This window comes from Adiantum capillus-veneris, chromosome 17, assembly GCF_014529385.1.
Source record: "Adiantum capillus-veneris isolate H3 chromosome 17, ASM1452938v2, whole genome shotgun sequence".
Taxonomy (NCBI): domain Eukaryota; kingdom Viridiplantae; phylum Streptophyta; class Polypodiopsida; order Polypodiales; family Pteridaceae; genus Adiantum; species Adiantum capillus-veneris.
Window position 1 is genome coordinate 28,491,260 of NC_140947.1, and position 20,614 is coordinate 28,511,873.

Below are 20,614 nucleotides of genomic sequence, written 5' to 3' on the forward strand. Positions count from 1 at the left end.
CCATAGCAGTTTTGAGATCTTTATTCAGTTCTCACAGAAAATAATCATTCAACACCTCGACTGCTGGCCGTTGTGCCTGAGTTACCCACTGTAAGAGTATCCGGAACTTCGCATCATAATCCTCCTCTGGCAACGACTTTTGACGCAACGTTCGAAGCTTTTCCAAATGTTGAGGGACTGTCTTTTCCGTTTTGAATCAACGCGAGAACGCTCTGGAACCTTCGCCATAAGTTTGAAAGCGATCATCAGGATACTCTAACAGCCATTTTGCAGCTTTCCCTGAAAGTGTGGACTCAAACACCGATTGTTGATGGAGAGGAACCATTACACCAGGATGATTCAATCCATACACTTTATTAAATTGCCGCAAATGTGCATCAAGATCTTCCTTTGAGCAACTATACTTAATCTAATCACCCGCTCACTGGTTGTGCCATAGCCCCTTGGCCAACTATGCCCCCTCCTAGAAAGAGTTGCCGAACAATAGGAGGCAAGGACGATGGCGGGGTAACCCCGGACTGATTACCGGAGTCGGTGGTGGAGCAACATGAGTTGGTGAGCGAGAGTGCATGGTAGGAGGACATGACTGATTACGCAGAGTACGCCGCGCACGTCGAATACGCTGACCACGAGCCGAGCTTGGCAACGGAGACACATGTTCCTCAGCCTTGGGTGTGGAAAAACTGAATTCATTCGAACCGCCTCTGCTCCATCATCTACCCATGACTGGAACAACAGGATCAGGAGGACCCTGCGACCTAGTGCGCATGCATGTTTACAGCAGGTCGCCCATCACGCATCGTGGTCATTAGGTGTAATGCCTATGCTCCACAGTGGAGCAATAAGCACTACGAGAACGAATACCCTCATGCTTGCTTACATTAGATGAACAACAATGTGTAAGAAGATAGAATAGAAGACAATACACAAGGGCAGAACACCATCTTCTTCATTGATACACAGCAGAACGCATGATTACATGAAAATGATATATTGATTGATTGATACACACGCCCAAAATGACTCGTATGCCCCCCAAATACACCTACTGCTCCAATACAGATTGGGAATGGTGCAAAACCCCGTCCTATCCAATGATATCCCGTGAAGAACTTTTCGTAGCCGCATGAAGTCCTAGTCCGCACATCTGCAGTATCCGCAATGTGCGGCTTATGCCGTAACAACATCCACTGAAAACAACCAAAAGCTTCTTGGCGTGTTCTAAGGATGACATCCTGGATAGCTAGCATCTCTACAAATGCAATCATGAATACTTGCATTTTGAAGGCATGTGGCATTAAGTAAGATGGTGATATGGACATGTATATCAAATACGTCAAAAATCTCCAAAAATTTCACTTTGCATCTACTTAAAACAACTCAAAGCTTCCTAACCCTATCCTTGGTGGACATATCCCGCAGTCAATGCACTCTAAGAGATGACATTCACTCCTGAAGCAATTTTTGTGCTTTCTAAAGTACACCACATTTGGCATGCATGCCAACCAAGGAAGTGCCAAACACAATGTTTTTTTAAACAACCCTGACCAACAATATCATCGTGAATATTTTGTCCCATATCAGCATCTTGCATAGTGCTACATGCCTCCAAAAGTGCTTGCATCTGGAGAGATGCCCTTGATTCTCATTCACCAAAAATATCCCATAGCTTATAAATCGTGCCCCTATTGGGAATATCCTACAGTTAATGTGTTCCAAGAGATGAATTTTTAGACAAGAAGCTTGTCAAAAAATTGTTGAGCTTTAACAAGTGTACCGCACTTGAAATACAGACCGACTAATGTGTTGCCTAAGTATGTGTTCGTTTCAAGTAAACCACTATCATGAATATCATCATGTATCCTACTTCTTCTTGGCATAGTCTTTAAGTGAGCTGACAAAACAATAGAGATTGGTATCAGTGATTAAAAAATGTTTTTGCTTTAGCTTGGCATTTCTCTGTGAACACAAAACCATTATGGATAGCATTACAAAACATCACTTCCATGGAATTACAAAATTGGATTACAAATACATGAGTTAAACACAAGACAAGAATTGTTAGAAGACCTTCTTCTATTCAAGAGCCTAACAACTAGTGTTGTCAAGAAGGTTGCTAAATATAACTCTAGCTTAGTTGAATTAGTTTAAGCCCATTAGGAATGGGAAACTAGGGATATTTCCCTTATTAATGACAACAAGTAGGATTAGCATGGAAGTTTCCATCTTGGTCCGGGGGGGGGGGCGTGGTGGCCTATTCACATGGTCATGGCTCCTAGTTAATCAAAAGGGATGCTACCCTTTATTTGAAGTGTAAACTATGTTCCAACCATAGCGAAAAAATTCCGCCTCTATCCTAAGGCCCAATGTCCCCATCACTCTCCGGTGAACTCCCCACCAATAATACCCCTCAACTGCACCTGTCAACCTCCATCATAGGCTCCAGGAATTGGATATGAGACACAAATGAACAATGAGCATCAAACCATTGATTTGCACACACGCATTTGTCAGTTTTTGATAGGAAGCAACCACATTCTTTGCTAGGAACACACACTTAAAGATGAGCATAAAATTTCTTTTATAACATAGTGGAAAGCATCTATGTATATAGGGATGAGCTTTGGCATGTAAGATGGACCTTCATCCATTTCAACAACATCAAAAAGGTATTTGAACCCTTCAACTCTTCATGAGAGTTTCCCTTGATGGTTTTAGTGTCTTTGGCAAGAAGGCGTGACATTTAGAACATCTCAAAAATGTGTATAGAGAGATGTTGAAAAATTAGAATGTCTCTAAATCCTTACAAGCCAGTCATTGGTATAGAAATGGACACTCTTTTAGGGTTTATAATTCAAAGGAGGGATTATCCATTGATCCAAACAAGGCTCAAGCCATTTAAAAAGATTCAATCCTTGAGAATCCACAAGAAAGATGATTTTAGATTTTGAAGAAAATATTGGTGCTTGCACCTATTCTTCAACCTCTTGATTAGAGTTTTTGATTTTCAACTATTTGTGAATGCTTATGATATTGCAATAGAAGTAGTCTTAATTTAGTAAATGGTCCCAACCAATCTTCTATGCAAGTAGTTTGACAAATTCAGTAGAAAGAAACTATAGTGTCTCTTAGAGAGAGGCCGTTGGCATGATAAATGCCCTAAACAAATTCAAGCAATATTTGTTGGGAAATAGGAAAATCTTCCATGTGGACCATCAGGCATATTCATATCCAATTTAGAAACCTCCTTTACTTGGAACACTAGCAAGGTGGGCGCTATTGTTGCAAGAGTTTGACTTTGTCATTATTGACACACCTCGGAAAGAGCATGTACTAGCTGATTTCTTGAGTATATTGGAGTCAAGAAAGCCTACAGTGGGAACTTAGGATCAATTTCTTGATGTTAATATTTTTGCAATTAAAGAGAGATTTTTTAATTCTTGGTATGATTAATATTTTCAACTGATGGTTTGACGCATGAGTCATTCTTAGTTATAGTAGTGAGAGCACTTTACAGAAAAGATAGAGATCAGATTATTTGGAGATGTATTCCTTGTTAGGAATAGAGGAGTAGGTAAATAGAGATTAGAGTGGTTTACTTAATGGAGAGAGATAATTTTCACACAAAAGAGATATATTAGAGGAGAGAGAGCACACAAGATATATGTGGTTCACCCAAGTGTGTGCTACATCCATGGCGAAGTAGCCACTCAATGGCTTTACACTTCAAACTAGAAGTAAGTTACAAAGGGATTAGAAACCCTTAATGGACTTCCCGCCTTGCATCACCCTCTTACACCACCAATTCACACACTCTTCACCTCCACCACCACAACTGTCATGTTTGTGTGTAGAAAAGGCCTCATTTTATAGGCCACAATGGGTTGCCCTCTCTCATGAGAGACGGCTATGTATAGCCGCTCTTGACAAGTTCAAGTAGAACCCCCCCCCCCCCCCCCATGCATCCATGTGTGGTCGTCCTTAGGTAAACAAGTCCTCCTGAAACTCGGCCACTAGCCGTTGAACATCGGCCACCAACCATTGAATTCATCCACCGGTCATAGACTTCCGGCCACCGGCGGCCAACCTGCCATTGACCACCGGCCACCAGCCAACTGACCATCAACCGGTTGTTTTTCTATTACTTTTTGGTCATTGTCCGGCCAGAATACTCTAGCCAAAATAAATATTCCAAAGATCATAAATTTTTGGTTTTTTGGCGAGTGATTTTCTCACACACAATGGCCTCATAACACGGGCCTTACAAATGTGCGTTTTTTAGAATGAAAGTTCCAAGGGGTGAATCAGGCTCCATACTTCACAATCTCCCACTTGGAGACTGATCTCCACCAAACCTATGACTACTTACCATTCTGGATTCTTATTCTTGAATGCTAATTGAAGATGAGCAAAAGCTCAACTTATCCTTGTTAACCACCTTTGTTAACATGTTTTTAAGATTCTTGCTTGTGTGCATCTTCCCAAGATTTAATTGTCCCTCTTCTAAAAGAGTACGTATGAAGTGATATCTCACCTCTATATACTTTTTCATGGAGTGAAAGGCTAAATTATTTGCAAGATGAATGGCGCTTTGATTGTCATTTTACAAGACACAATTGTCTTGCTTGTATCCAAGCTCCTTCAAGAATTTGTGAAGCCACAAAATATCTTTGCTAGCCTCTATCAGAGCTACATATTTAGCTTTTGTGGTAGAAAATGAGACCACTTTCTGCAAATTTGAAGCCCAACTTACTATTGTGCCTCCAATTGTGAAGATGTAGCTAATAACGCTTCTTCAAGTATCTTTGTCACCGTCCATATTTGCATCAACATATCCTTGCAAAAAAATATCGGTGCCTTCAAAACACAAAGAATTTTGTCCCCTTTAGATACCTAAGTATCCACTTCAAAGCTTTCCAATGCTCTTTACCTGTAATATCCATGAATCTACTCACAACTCCCATTGCATGTGCAATATTTGGCATTGTCTAGACCGTAGCATACATTATGTTGGAATTAGGGTTGTAGAGAAACGTAGACAGCTTGGAGAAGATGAAGCAAGCTCAATGCCAACAAATGAGAGTGTATTACTTAGTGTGCAATGGAAGAGAGATATACCTAGAATGATGGGCGTATATACAATGCACGGGGAGGAAAACCTCCTAAAGAGGGAAAAAATGCCCCGGCGGTCCTAGTGTGTTCACACACATCACTACCACATGTATATGGTAACAAATCCCCCCTGGAGTGATGCTGTGAACAAGAGCTGGCACATGAGTAAAGGGAAGTGCCATGCCCTGAGGACATGATCAGACCACAAAGGGGAGTAAGCCCAAAGCTTTGCGGAAAGCTTGAGCTTTTCACGAGACAATTCCTTTGTGAAAAGATCTGCAAGGTTGTCTTATGTTGGCACATAAGCCAAGCTGATCTCTCCTGCTGAGAGCCTCTCCCTGACATAGTGGTAATGCACCTCAAAGTGCTTTGTGCGAGCATGAAAAACTGGGTTCCTCGCAATAGCCAATGCGCTCTGACTGTCAGTGTAGATAGTGTTGGCGGTGTCCTGTCCAACACCCAAATCAGCCATAAGGCGTCTGAGCCATTCACACCCAACTGTAGCTGTGAAGACTGCCCTATACTCAGCCTCACAACTCAAAGTGGCCATAGTAGGTTGCTTATTCCTCAACCATGATATACATGAAGTGCCAAGCATGAAATAAAAACCACTTGTGGACACTCGCGTGTCAGAACAACTAACCCAATCTGAGTCCGAAAAAGCATGTAAGTATGGCGGAAATGCCCCCTTGGGATAAAACAAGCCAAGATGTAAAGTTCCACTAAGGTAGCAAAAAATCATCTTGAGAGCCTGCCAATGCTTAGGCCCTAGGCTATGCATAAATATGCTGACTTGTGAGACTACAAACTGAATATCCGGCCTTGTGTTGCGTACATAAATGAGGCATCCAACAGTAGTTTGTTAAAGAGTGACATCAGCAGGATCACCAACATCATGAAGACTCAATTTCAAACCTGTTTCCATGGGAGTGGCAATAGGTTTGCAATCCTCAAGTCCAAACTTACATAGCAATGTCTCTATGTAACTTTTCTAACACAAAGCAATAACACCATCACACTGGTTAAACTATATACCCAAGTAATGATGCAACAACCCCAAATCTTTCATCTTGAAAGTAGCATTCAAATCAGCATTAAATTCAGCAATATGTCTCTCATTTGGTCCACTGATCAGTAAATCATCTACATAAAGAACCACAATGAGAAGTACATCACCCTCATGCTTTACATACAATGTGCTTTTTGTTGGACTATTATGAAAGCCTTGTTTGACCAAATGAGTGTCAACTTTCTCATATTAAGCACGAGGAGATTGCTTCAACGCATACAAATCCTTCTTACATCTGCACACTTTGTCCTCTTGTCCTTTCATGACAAAACCGTGAGGCTGCGTTACATAAAATTTCTCAAATATGTCACCATTCAAGAAAGCAGTAACAATGTCTGATTGATGTACGTCCCAACCAAAATGAGCCCCGATGCACATAGAAAACGAACAGTAGTCATACGACAAGTGGGAGCAAAAGTTTCTTCATAATCTATGCCTTTTTTTTGTGCATTACCCTTTGCAACAAGTCGAACCTTACGGCGATCGATCTCACCATCCGGCTTGCGTTTCCATTTGTAAACCCACTTCCTACCAATGGCCTTTTTTCCAGGAGGAAAATCACATAAAGTCCACGTGTCATTTTCTATAAGTGCATATATTCTGATTGCATGGCAGCCATCCAATTTTTTTAAATCTGTGCTTCATCAAAAGACAGAGGTTCCTCAACATCATGTAAGCTAGACACAGCCATAGCATAACAATCTGATGCATAAGATGCATGACCAAATCCTGAACGAGTTCGACTAGACAAAGGTGCATCCAATTTACTGTCATGCAAAGTATGCACCAACCATTTTGGCATACCTCTAGCCTGCTCATTTTCAGCCCTTTCCTCATCAAGTACATCATGTACATCTGCATCAGCAATAGGCTTATCTATAACATTTTCGGAAACCCCCATAGGCTGTACATTTGCCTCATTGGAATTTACATTCAAACTTCCACCACTTAAAAGAGGCAACAAAGTGTCATAGATGTCCTGTGAGCTTACATTACTGTCTCTAGTACATGACAGTAAGGGATGAACAAAATCTTCCACAGACATTACATCTCGTGAAACCAGAATACACTTTGTTTGCAGATGATACAACATGTCACCTTTGATTTCAGCACTAGAACCAACAAAAATACATTTGACAGCCTTATCATCCAATTTTCTACGCTATGTTTGTGGCACCAAAGCATATGCCAAACAACTAAAAACACGCATGTGCTCAATAGAAGTCTTTCTATCATGCCATGCTTCATATGGAGTAATAAACTGCAAAGCTTTCGTAGGACACATGTTAAGTACATAAGTGGTACACATGATGGCCTCAAGCCAAAAAGAATGCGGCAAATCTTGACTTTTGACCATACATCGTGCCATTTCCGTAAGTGACCTTTTTTTCCTATCATCAACACCATTTTGTTGAGGTGTATAAGGCACTATATATAGGTGTTTTATCCCACGACTATCCAGAAATGCATTAAATTCATGAGACATATACACCCCCCGTCGATCGTAACGGAGGGTGCCCATAATACATTTCGATACATTTTCAGCCATAGCCAAAAATTGTTTGAAGCACATAAAATCTTTGGACTTCACTTGGGAATTTCATGGAATAAAATCTCATGGGAATTTAGTCACTTGTGCCAACAAAGCCTCTTATCCGGTTGAGGGGGTTGGAAAGATTGTGATTACTGTTGCAAATGGCAGTTCTTTCACACTGTAGAAATAAGTTGCTCATTGATATCCTTGACACGAGCAAGGAAATTGTCCATAGCATCTTCCTCATGCATAATCTTTGATTCCAACTCTTTACGTAACAAAGCAATTTTAGCCTCATTGCGGCTTGCATAAAGACCTGCTAGAATATCCCAAGCCTATTTTGCAGATTTTGCTGAACGAATGTGAGGATTAATGGTGCGCTTCATAGACAATGCAATGAACGCATGATCCTGCGCATCCTTTACATCCCAACGAGCTTGTTCTGCCGTAGGCAAAACAACTCTAATAGCAAAAATCCTTGCAGCAAGACCTGCAACATCCTCAACATCACCTACATCCTTAGAACCAAGACGTACATCAATGCCTTGCACAATATTCCACACGACTTTTGACACAAGAACATGTTGCACCTTGTAAGCCCACATAGGGTAATTGTGTCCATCCAATATGTCCTCAGCAACAAACATCTTGAACACATCTGTGTTGTTGTCAGCCATGAAAAATGTATGCACCTGATGTAAAAACTGCCCGAAATGAGGAGAACTTGAGCGAGGCCAGCACGTGCTATATAGCACAACCCACAGTAGCTTGTATGGGACCTATTATGCAGTATGTGGCACTAACAGAAATTTTTCACAAAATGAAGAAATTGCCTGCGCAAACCTGACTGTAGTGGAAACGAAGGCCGAAATGCGCCCGAATCAGAAATTTGAGTAGACTAAGCTCTACGAGTTAGCCCAAAATTTTTTTCGACCTGCAAACGCTTGCCAAAGCTCACAGAAATCGAACAAAGTGAGCAGGCGTGTGCTGGAGCTGTTGGCAACTAAGCCCGGGAGGACGCAACCTTCTCTTTTGCCAATTGTTGGAATTAGGGTTGTAGAGAAACACACACAGCTTGGATAAGACGAAGGAAGCTCAAGGCACACAATTGAGAGTGTATTAGTTAGTGTGCAATGGAAATATAGATAGCCCTAGAGTGATGGGCGTATATACAATGCACAGGGGAAAAAACCTCCTAAAGAGGAAAAAAATGCCCCGACGGTCCTAGTGTGTTTACACACATCACTACCACATGTATATGCTAACACATTAGAGAACCTATCGCTACAACATATGTAGCTTTAGACATGTAGACTATCTCCTCTTGTGTCTTTGGACACATATCCTTGGTTAGTTTAAAGTGTCTAGCCAAAGGTGTAGAAACCGGTTTTGAATCTTGCATCGTAAACCTTTCTAGTACCTTCTTGATGTAACCCTCGTGAGATAGCTTTAGTGTCTTATTCTCCCTATCCCTTGATATCTTCATACCAAGTATTCCCTTTGCAACATCTAAATCTTTCATTGAAAAAGCTTTAGAAAACTCCTCTTTTAGGTCTTTGATATCTTGCATGTTATCACTTGCAATTAGCGTGTCATCAACATACAACATTAGGATGATAAATTTCCCATCTCTCAATTTCTTAATGTATACACAATGATCAGAGATGCATCTTTTCAATCCATAATCCAACATCCACCAGTCGAAATTTAGGTATCACTGTCTTGATGCTTGCTTTAGACTATACTAGAAATTTTTTTAACCTTTAAACCACTTTCTCCTTACCCTTTTCTTCATACCCGTTGAAAGCAAAACACTGGAAAGCGCATTTTGGTATAATTTAATTTGACTAACTCCATTGTAATTATTTTTTAAGGCTCGATCGAGTTCCCAGATTTTAATACTAAATATGTGAATTAGCCAAACTCATGGTAGAAAGTAGGAGGTAATTTTGATAAGTTAGAACCTCCAAGGCTGAGTCATAAAAGCCAAGTTTTGTAACCCTAAGGGAAACTTTTAAAATTAGTCATCTTTTGAGCTCAACTAAGCGTGCCGGGACTATGTCTTTTGTGTGAGAGAGTGAGTGAGGTCTTCTTCTACTCTCTATGTGCACTACGGAATCTACATTGTGAAGGAAACTACACCATCATGTTAGCAACGTCAAGAGCTACGCTTCAACGCCAAGCTTGCACGATTCTGGTCTTATCGCGAAGAGCTCTTCCACAAGATTCAAAGTGAGTTTTCTCTCTAGCCATGTATCCTTTTTGTGATTGCCACATGTCCTTGCATTCATGATGAGTTGAACAACGTATTAGGCCTAAACACATTGTGAATCGGTGACTTGTAATTTTTGGCATGTCTTCATACGTGTTTTCCGCACCAAGTGTTTGTAGGTAGTAAGTTAGGCTAGAGACTCTAGGATGGTGTTCTCTAGGTGTGTAGAAGCTACTCCTTGAGTTTTGTGATGATTTGACAACTTTAGGTCATGTTTCAGAGAGCGTAGCAATCGTAGGTAAGGTAGCCGTTGTGCATACATAGTGTGCTTTGAGTTGATTTCCCTTGGTAGTGGTTGTCTCTAGAAGGTCAAGTAGATGATTGACACCCATCTATTTGTTTCCATGCACCTATGGGTCAAGCTCCATCCTTAGTTGACATCTTGTTGGTTGGCCTAGTTCTCACTTTGCTAGCAACTGCAAGCAGTGTATCTGCCAGACAACATTGGCGTCGTTGCCAGGGACGAGAGCCCTAGGTAGTCCTATGAGGTGAAAGTTCCTCTAGTTTTCCAAAGTCTTTTTATTTTACTCTAGGTAGCATCCAAAAGTAGGACTCTTGAGATCTTAGGGAGGTTCTAAGGAGCGCGTGTCTTGCCTAGGTCTTTCATGATAGACAGTTTTAGTTAGTTTGGTATAGTTGTGATTGATGGTGTTTGAGTGGTTGTGGTGGTGTTAAAGTGTTTACTAGTCCATGTGTGTGGCAGTAAAGTGTTTTTCTATCCACAATTACAAAACTCTAATGAGTAGGAGTAGTCGTAGATAGGACATGTGATTGTGATCTAGAGCTATTTATCATCGAGTTATTTGCTTGTATGCTTGTTTGAATTTATAATCTCTAAAAGTGGATTTTTAGGGATAACATGCAATAAAAAAAGTTTCAATAGACATTTGTGCACAGATGACTGATGATGGGCATAAAAGAACACATATGCAAGAAATCTGGATAAGAAAATTACAATTTTGCATCAGCAGACATCATACACGTATGATGTCTTAGGGCCTAGCAGGAGACGAAATTTTCCAAAATAGACTACACCAGAGTGTTAAAGGGGTGTTTTACTTCAAGTACACCTTGAGACTAAAATTGTGACCAACATTTGGTCCCCAGAAGACAAAATTCGTGTGTGAAAACAAAAAAAAATAGGAAACTTGTGATGCTGTGCATATTTTTGCATGGGAAAAAGAGTACTTGGGAAGCAATGTTAAAGACTTGTGGATGACATATGGACAAAAATCCATCAATAGACATCATATGTGTATGATGTCTCAAGGTTAGATCTGGAAGTCAAACTAGACTTTTGACTTGATACCCACAATCTGCAAGTTGTATAGAGCATCTACCCTTTCACTTTGTCTGGACAAATAGATTAAGTATTGAGAGAGTTTTACTCTTTTTAATTTCTTCGTAAAAAGCGGTAATGCAATTTTGATTTTCAAATTTTACTGTGAGCACACGTGCATGATGTACACATCAAGGGGCACCTAGGAATGAAATAGGACTTCATTATGACAACCTAGACATCATACGCATATGATGTCTAAGAGGCCAAATTTTGGATTAAAAGGCACATTTTCGTAAGCCATTGTGCTAAGGAGTAAATAAGCCAAATTCCATCGAAATTGAAGCAATTTAAGGTTGGTAGAGACCAAGAGATAGATTTGAGAAAAGTGAATTCTTGATTTGACCAGATCTAGCACAATAGGTGTTGAAATTGCATTTTGTAACTGGTAGTGAGTTGCTTGTGTGGCGGAGAACCTTTGGAGTGAAATTCACTTTATTTTAACTAGATAGACATTATTTGCGTATGATGTCTCAAGGGCCTATTTAGTGATCAAATCTGACAGCAAGCTCACCAAGGTGCTTAGCACCACAAAACAGGCTTAAGGACCAATTTTCACCCTATTTGAATCATTTTTGGCTTAGTTAACCTCTTGGAGAAGCTGGCAGCGACCAAGATCTACATATGAGAGATTGACCTACCTATAGGGGTTAAAGATTCAAAGTAAGCCTAGGTTTGGACTAAGAACATCACGGAGAGTGCATGGTTCAAGTTTGAGTCAATTTTGAGAATTTAGGCATCATACGCGTATGATATCTATAGCCGAGTTTTAGGCTCAGATTGAGAATTTGCTGCTCCAAAAGTCTTCCCTGTGACCCTAGCATTCCATTTGTCTTACCAAGTTAGGGCTTGAGAATCATATGTGCGTCCTATCTCTATATACAATAGTAACTGAGATTTACTAATTTGACAAAGAATTCCGGAGTCAAAGTTTTGTACAGATAGCCAAAACCAAGGAACTGGCAAGTGGGTGATCAGGTGGAATTGCAAAGTATTCTACCAGTGTGAAAAGCGGCTTGGAAGATACTCAAGACAAAGGAGCAACTGCAAGCAAACTTCTAAGGTAAGAGGTTTGGGTTGATAGTTGTTTACGTGAATAATTTGATGAATTTGAGATCCGAAAGGTGTATTCAAAGAGAACGAAGAGTGCCCGGAGATCAAGTTAGCTTAGTGTCAATGGAGGAGAGTGTGAACCAATCAAGGATAGACCCCTTAGCACCAATCATAGAAGAGGACAGTGATATTGACACCTCTTCTGAAGGATCATATTAGTGGATGGCTAACCAACAGCTTAGAGGTTTCCAGCAAGAAGGGACCATGGGGGGTAGCACCTCTCAAATACCCTTAAACATGCCAAAATACATTGCAATTTTTCTTAAGGGAACCAATGACCATGGGGCCCTGATGTATGTTGATGTTCGAGGATGTCAATGCATTTGTTTTGAGGAATAGCCAACGAGAGAATTAGCAGAAATCATGGTAACCAACGATGGGGATAGGCTTCACAATGAGGAGCGAAACCACTATCTCATAGTCAAAGACCCAAAAAATTACAATCAATATATAGACAATGTAGAAAAAGGGAAGACGGTTATGGAGACTCGAGAAATACCTCCTAAACTCACTCTTTTCGGAGCCGGCTACATTCATCAAGAGAGTGGAGAGAATGGAAATGATTTGAGAAAATATTGGGATTTACAAGCAACTGGAAAGAAGAGCCACCTCTTGCTACCAGTGCATGGAGCCCCATGTGAACGAGCTAAGCATGGACAAAGTCCTGTACTTGTTTTCATATGAATCGATAACGAGAAACCATATTATTTTTGTCGATAAGTACGGACGAGAATACGAGCCAATTTATCTAGACGATGTAGGGAGAGTGATAACGCCAGAGCTGGTGACACAAGCTTTGATAGGGAAGAAAAAGCCCATAGAAATCCCAAGCAAGTGTACAAATTCCTTCTTAAATGATTACGAAACCACAACACAATCAAAACAACCATTACCTAACCCTCAAAACTCGCAAACATTGCCACTATCATTTCAAGCGTGGCTCAAACAGTTTGTAACACCAAAAGCAAACATGAAAGGAGGTGGATATCAGGCCATGTCAGGTCTAGAAGCACCACAAAACCACCACTCCATTAGCAATACCTGGATGAGAGTAGAATGAGGATGCTAAATCCAACGAGGACTCAAGCACCACATAGAGAACGAGAATGAGAACGAGAACGAGAAGAAAGAAGCCAAGCACATGAATGATCACTTGCTAGACCAATCCAGAATTATGGGTTGGAAGCAGCTTTGTGCCAGAAAGGGCTCATAGAGGAGGAATAGAGGATCCTACATTTAAAATGATGGGTCACCGAAGGATCAAACCTTTTCAAGTCCAAAAATGGGTTAACAAGAAATATTCTAGAAATAAAGATCCAAGGGATCATGTGGCAGCCTTTGTGCGTGTCATTAAGGCTGAGGAAGTGCTAGACTATCCCACACAGTTCATGGGATTCGGTCAACTCTAAAGGAGGATGTCGCCACCTGGTTCGAGTCTATTGAACGTAATCAATTATTGAAACTCTCCTCATCATTAGGAAAATTTTGAGCTCATTTTTGGGCCTTGTAAGACATTGATGATGTGGCACAACTTTTAGAAAGTGGGGACTTATAATTTCTTTTGCAAATAAGATTCAAGTTTGTCGGAGTTTGGATATATAGAATCTACTCTTCAAAGGCTATCTATTAATATATAGTATGCATGTATCGAACATTGCCTTCATATAGATCTATAAAAAAGTGATTTTAGATTATCGTAATTGTAACAAAAACTAGATTGAAAAAATTGACATAGCTTTAATAGAACTCATCCAAACTTTTCGGACCTGAACTCTTTAAAATCCATTTTTCAAGAGCTTTCCAATGATAAGTCATATCATGGCATTCTGAGCAATATTGAGAGGGGTTTATGGGATTGCTCTCTTTTGTGTAGCTTTGATGATATAGCTCCCTTAAAAAGCCCAAAAATGTGCTCAAACTCTTACTAATGGAGACTTGAACACTCTGTCTAAATTCCAAGCAAAGGAAAGTAAACAAAGAGAGCACTTCAAAGAGTATTGAGAGGCCCTTGGGTGCAATTCTCTTCAATAGATCTCTTAGCATAGAGAGGCTTCTCCTAGAAAAATACATTTTAAACAAATAGAAAGAGATTAAGAGCTTGGAATTTAGACATCTGTCCAAAACTCAAACTTCCAAGCAAAGGAAAGTAAACAAAGAGAGCACTTCAAAGAGTATTGAGAGGCCCTTGGGTGCAATTCTCTTCAATAGATCTCTTAGCATAAAGAGGCTTCTGATCCTAGAAAAATACCTTTTAAACAAATAGAAAGAGATTAAGAGCTTGGAATTTAGACAATTGTCCAAAACTCAAACGCTAGCATTTTTCTAATTCCTCAAAAATCTACTTCGTAAGGTGTCCTAGTATGAAGAGGTGGAATGCAAAGGAATGGAGTTCTTGCACAAGCATTACACAAAGGGTACATAATATTTGGACGGCCATCCATGTTGGGGTACAGGGGTAAAGGCGCTATGTCTTTGTGCGGGGCTGGATGTCTGATGTCCGACTGCCCACCCATCGTATGTGCATGTCCTCGTTCATTATACATATATGAATAAGGAGCACCTCACTTCTTCTAGAACTTGCTCCACCGACATTGGTCTTATGCTTCTCCCCTTCTGCATGCACACATCCATGCACTCACAAGTGGTATCAGAGCTTTGTTTCGGCGACAACGGTGGTCTCTAGGTGGTGACAGAGCTCGGATGGAGCTCGGTGCTTCGTAGCACCAGATTGGGTTGATTTGGGACGGATCCGACGAGATCGGTGAGATCTTGGAGTCTTGTGCTCACAGCCCCTCTCGGGCGTGTGAGAAATCTTTAAGATAGTGAGGAATCAGAGCAAGAAAGGTAGAGCTTGGAGCTCTGCAGGGTTTGAACAGCGGAGATCTAATCTCCGCAGAGCATTGAGCAAAACAAGCAACCTCTGTAGGAGAATCGAAGGCAAGACAGATCTAGAGTCGACAAAGGCCTTGAAGGCGTGAAGCAAGACACCACCAGGCAATTGAGCGAGGCATTTTTGGCTAGAGTCAGGAAGGAATTGAAGCCATTGAGAGCAGGGGAAGTCAGAGAACCTCGGCAGGTTGCAGCAATAGAAGCTATGCAGGCAATTGGGGGATCCAAGCCAAGCACCGAGTAGGAAAGCTTGGAGTTAACAGATATCTGCAGGACATCAAGCTAATTGGGGGCAATTTCAATTGCAAAGGCAAGACGGGCAACAAGTAGTCGGGCAAGGAGACTTTAGAGCAGCAATTGGTCAATTGGCGAGCTTGTGTGTGTACACACACACACACTCGACCCAGGTCTCGGGTAGCACTGGGGAAAAGGCATCAGGACGAGAGCAAAGAAAAGCCGAGCAGAGAATAGAATCGGGCAGCCAGTCAACAGAGCATCGCTAGAAAAAGTTTTTACTTGTGTGTTGATTATACACACACACTCTCTCTCTCTTTCTCTCTCCATAGGAGCTTGGGGGGGATTGCAGTAGCAATCATGTAGCAGCTCCCAGCCCTGGGAGAAGGGAAGTAGTGCAACTGGGAAGCTCTCAGGCACCGCTGCAAGAAGGGAATCAGATTTCGCAAGTACAATTCGCGCAGAGAAGGTCGAGGCAGGAAGAATCGGCAGATACGGGCATAGAGCAATGCTCTGTAGCGGCGGCGGCGTAGCCCAGAGCAACTTGTGCCTTCTTTTTTTTTAACTTGTGCCTTCACACACCTTATTGTGTGCAAGGGATTGCTCCCACGGGAGCTCTCGACCACTCCCCCCAACTCCTCATGTGCAAGGGTTAAACCCCCCCCCCCCGCCCCGGGCCCCGCTCCTACTAATCCGTTGAGCTTGGCAAGAAAGAGTAAGTGAGAAAGCTTGAGAAACAAAGCAAAAGCGAGCAAGAAAGAGATAGAGACGTGAGAAAGCTGGAATTAGATTAGCCACCTTAGTGAGCTTATCTACTATGACAAAAATAGAATCATAGTTTCCAGTTGTCTTTGGTAGACTTGTAACAAAGTCCATACTCAGACATTCCCACTTCATGTGAGGAATATCTAGGGGATGAAGTTTTCCAGGCCAGTAAAGAAAACCATCTGCTAAGGTATAGTCAGTTAAGTGTTCCCTCGGGTTTTGAGCTTGAATCTCTTTAAGAAGAGGTCAAAATAGGGGTCTACCTTAATTCCTTGATGAACTTCCTCGGGTAAGAAGAGCTGAGGATTGAATTAGTCAGGGTTGATGATCACACGACTGCTAGTCAAGGGGTCTTGAGTCTATTGAAGGCAGCATCTCTCCCCAACAAAAAAAGAAAGAGATTTTCTCAATTCGAATAAAATACATAATTGATGAAGCTTCTTGGATACGTCTTGCGACTTAACTTCTTGTTAATGCTTTCAACTTGACTTCTCTCTTACACTTCTTCATCCCCAAAAATCTTGCTAATAATATTGGAGTCATGAAAAATATTTCTTAATAAGCCATCTTCTTGAATAAGTCATCGCGTTTGTGGCTTCTTCGATACGCTACTTCTTCTTTATAAGCTACTACAATCCTTTCTTTATCACCACTTATTATCCTCTTATTTTTTGCAATCTTCACTCTCTTGTAACTTAGTCATTTTCTTATCTGATGGCGTCTTGGTAAGAAGACTTGGTTCCTCCTGTATGCATCTCTCACTTGCAGAGTGCAGACGAGGTACTTAAAAGACAGTTCTTAGAGAGATACAAAGATCTCCTCTTTCCTCAGCCAAATTCTTGTGTCGGCCAGACGATATGGAAGACATGGCGGCATCTCATAAGAGTGACTCTCTAGGGTAGAGATCATTTCTGCAACAATACCCAACTTGCTATGGTTACAGAGGCTCCGGGACTTGGCCCTCGATACTACTGCGTCAAAAAGACACGAGATCCTGGGTTCTCCGCAAGGTTGTTCTTGCTGGTGCAGTTAATCCCCCATTCCAAGATTTGTCTCGATACCATCTCGAGTCTTCCTCTTAGAGGTCCCTTTATTTTCTCAGTTCATACCCGAGAAATTGCTCAAGCTATTTCTCTTAGAAGTATTCCAGAGGGTGAGCGTCCTAACATGTGCAGTGCTTCTGATACGTGGTTATGTGACCATATATTAGAGGATCTTCATGAGTTGTAAACTTTCTTGCCTCTCCATAATTACTTTCTGCCTGAAGGGGATCGGGGAGCACCACAGACGGAGAGTGAGAGAGAGAGAAGGAGACACACACACGATGTGGGTGGGGAGACTGTGAAGTGGCAGCTCCCCTTATACAGTATACTCACTATAAGTATAGGGTAACAGTGGGCGGGCGCCCATGACCTGGGCGACCGGTCAAGGCACATAGGCCTTAACCCCAACAACCTCCCACTTAAAGGTCAATGTGCCTTTAAGGAAGATCTACTAGTGTACAACTAATAGAAGGTGAGATATTCTCTCAACCTATGCCCACTGACTCTCGATGATCTAGTGCATCCGTCTCTACTGATAGACAAACATCCCGCTGCGGAAGCCACACAGAGCTAGCTCCAATCTCTGCAAAGATTCTACAAGAGCTCATGCACTCCTGCAAGTATCGGTCCAATACCTGCAAACCTCCCCTATGCTCTATGCCGAGATCAGTCATCGAACAACTAATCAACCCTGCTGCAAATGCTCCCACTGCAGCTGCTATGTTGGGCCTCGAGATCAGCATCTCGTACATGAGGACACCGAATGTTGATGCAACCCTGGCAACCTCTGCCACCTCCAACTCAGAACTCAATTCATGGTAATCTTGTCCCCTATCATAGAGACCATGGCACTCTGACTCCGAGCTCTGGAGTGACTCCTCGTGCCCACCACATATCACATGTGTACCAAGAGTATCCATCTGTCCTGAATCTGCATCAAGCTCTAGCATAATCATATCAAGAAATGACTCCACAATAGCCGACATCTTTGCATCCATGTGAGTCATCTCTGTCATCACCTCTGATGACTCGTCCTGCTGTGACTCACTAGAGCTGTCCCGCTCTACCTGTGCATCCGTAGACGCAACCTGCACAACAAAGTCACTGCTCTGCACTCCATGCAAAGCATCCTGCAACCCACAAGCAAAAGAGACTCTCCTGCTCTCTCGCTCTCTACCTGGCTGCATGATCACAGAGACAACACTGTCTCTCCCATGATCCACATGCAATGGGTAACCTGTACCACTCCTGGCACCTCTCGCAATCACTAGTGAACCCAAATGCATCACAAAATCTCGCTCTCGTAGCGAAATCTGACATCCACTATCCCGTAACTGTCTGACTGAGATCAAATCCCGTCTCAGATCTGGCACATAACGCACATAACGCAGGGTAAATCTCATACCACTGGGCAAGGACAAACATACGTCTCCTGCACCCTCAACGTCATACACAGCACCATCAGCCATGTGCACACAACCAAGTCTCCCACTAGAAAACGTGCTAAACCACTCACGATGCGATGTGACATGGAAAGTAGCATCTGAATCTAGTAACCAATGTGAAGACAATGTGCAATCCGATATGCAATCCGTAGACATAAGGTCGTCTGAAGACAAGCTAGATGTAAATGTGACATCGCCGTCACAAGCATACTCAGTAACCACCGTACTGATCTCACTAGCATCTGTCATGCCCAAATCTGCATCACGCATCTGTCGCCTCCGTTGTCTCAAACGCCTGAAACATCGACGCCTAATGTGCCCTCTATGTCCACAATGCCAACATGTCACCTGTCGGTGTGCTCGTGAATGTACATGTCTCACACGAGTCCGTGATGACTCATATCTATCATACATTTCATGTAATCTGCGCCAAAGTGCTCTCGAAGTAGCCTCATACATAATAAGAGCATATACAGATTCCACAAGGTGCAAAGAGAGTGTAGATAGTGCCATCTCCTCTAGCTCCTTCCACTGATCGTCAGACATGTTTGAAGGTCTACCTACATCACCACTCAATGGTCAATGCAACCCTCGTTGTGTCAATGCATCAAGCATACACTCTCTCCATGCCGCAAAGTCTAACCCATCAAACACGCCCATCTGTGAGAGGTCACAATCTGATCGATCACCTGTCTCTGCCATGAGCACAATGTAGCAAACTAGAAAGCAAAACCACCTCACCAACAACACCTGGAAACTGTCTACCAATATGGCCAGAAACACAATGTAAAACCTGTGAGACACACTCCAAAATAGAGCTTCCGCAATGTCAATACAAGCCTCGCATGCTCTGGTATCACACTGCAATCTATGAGCTAATCACCATGCCCACACTGTGCGGTATCGATGCATACACACGCACAAATCTCCCACCTGCAGAGAACACCGCACGCAAATGCTGAGTGCAACCTGCAATCTCTACCTAGATCGCATAAATGATACGCATAAAACTCCTGGGAAAATTTCGCCAGAGTTTCGACGCATAATGGATATCAACACAAAATAACCATTGTCCTGCAAGCTCAATACAATGAGCAATCAATGCGCATCAAACTACACTCAACATATATGCATAAGCTCTGCAAAACTATGGCAAACAATGCTCGAGATCACAAGACTCTCCCACCTGAGAGCAAATCACTGTCTCAAGCAAAGAAAGATACACAACTCCTCACTCTTGCGAGAGTGGATACAAAAACACAAAACTGTGTACAAACTGACAAAACCTGTCAAAGTGAGAGTAAACACTCGATCACAAACTATGGCGAGAATCTGGGCAAAATCCGACAGAATTTCCCCTCAAAACTGAGCAAAAAACTCAAGTACAATCTCTACCATAAACCATAACACTACTCAATGCCAATGAGTAGAAATGCCAAAATGGCTCCACATTTTCACATACAATGGCAATCCGCACTCAACGTACATCAACGGAGTGACTGCGCATAAGCAAACGCCAAAAGATTTGCAATCCGGAAACTTGATCAATGCGAAAACAATGCTCTCAAGAGAGCTCACCGGTACTTGAAAGTGCTCGTCAAAATGCATGTATAATGGGCATCAACCATGCGCCATAACCATATGCAAACCATCCGCAAAGACCATGAATCCAAGCACAAAATCACTGCCAAAGTATCCTGTGAAAACCAGTGAAAAAAGCTCCACCTGTGTGCTCCAAAAAACTGCGTCTCTCAAGAGACCGCCTCGATGGTGTGTAAACGCCTCCGTACTTCGTTGCC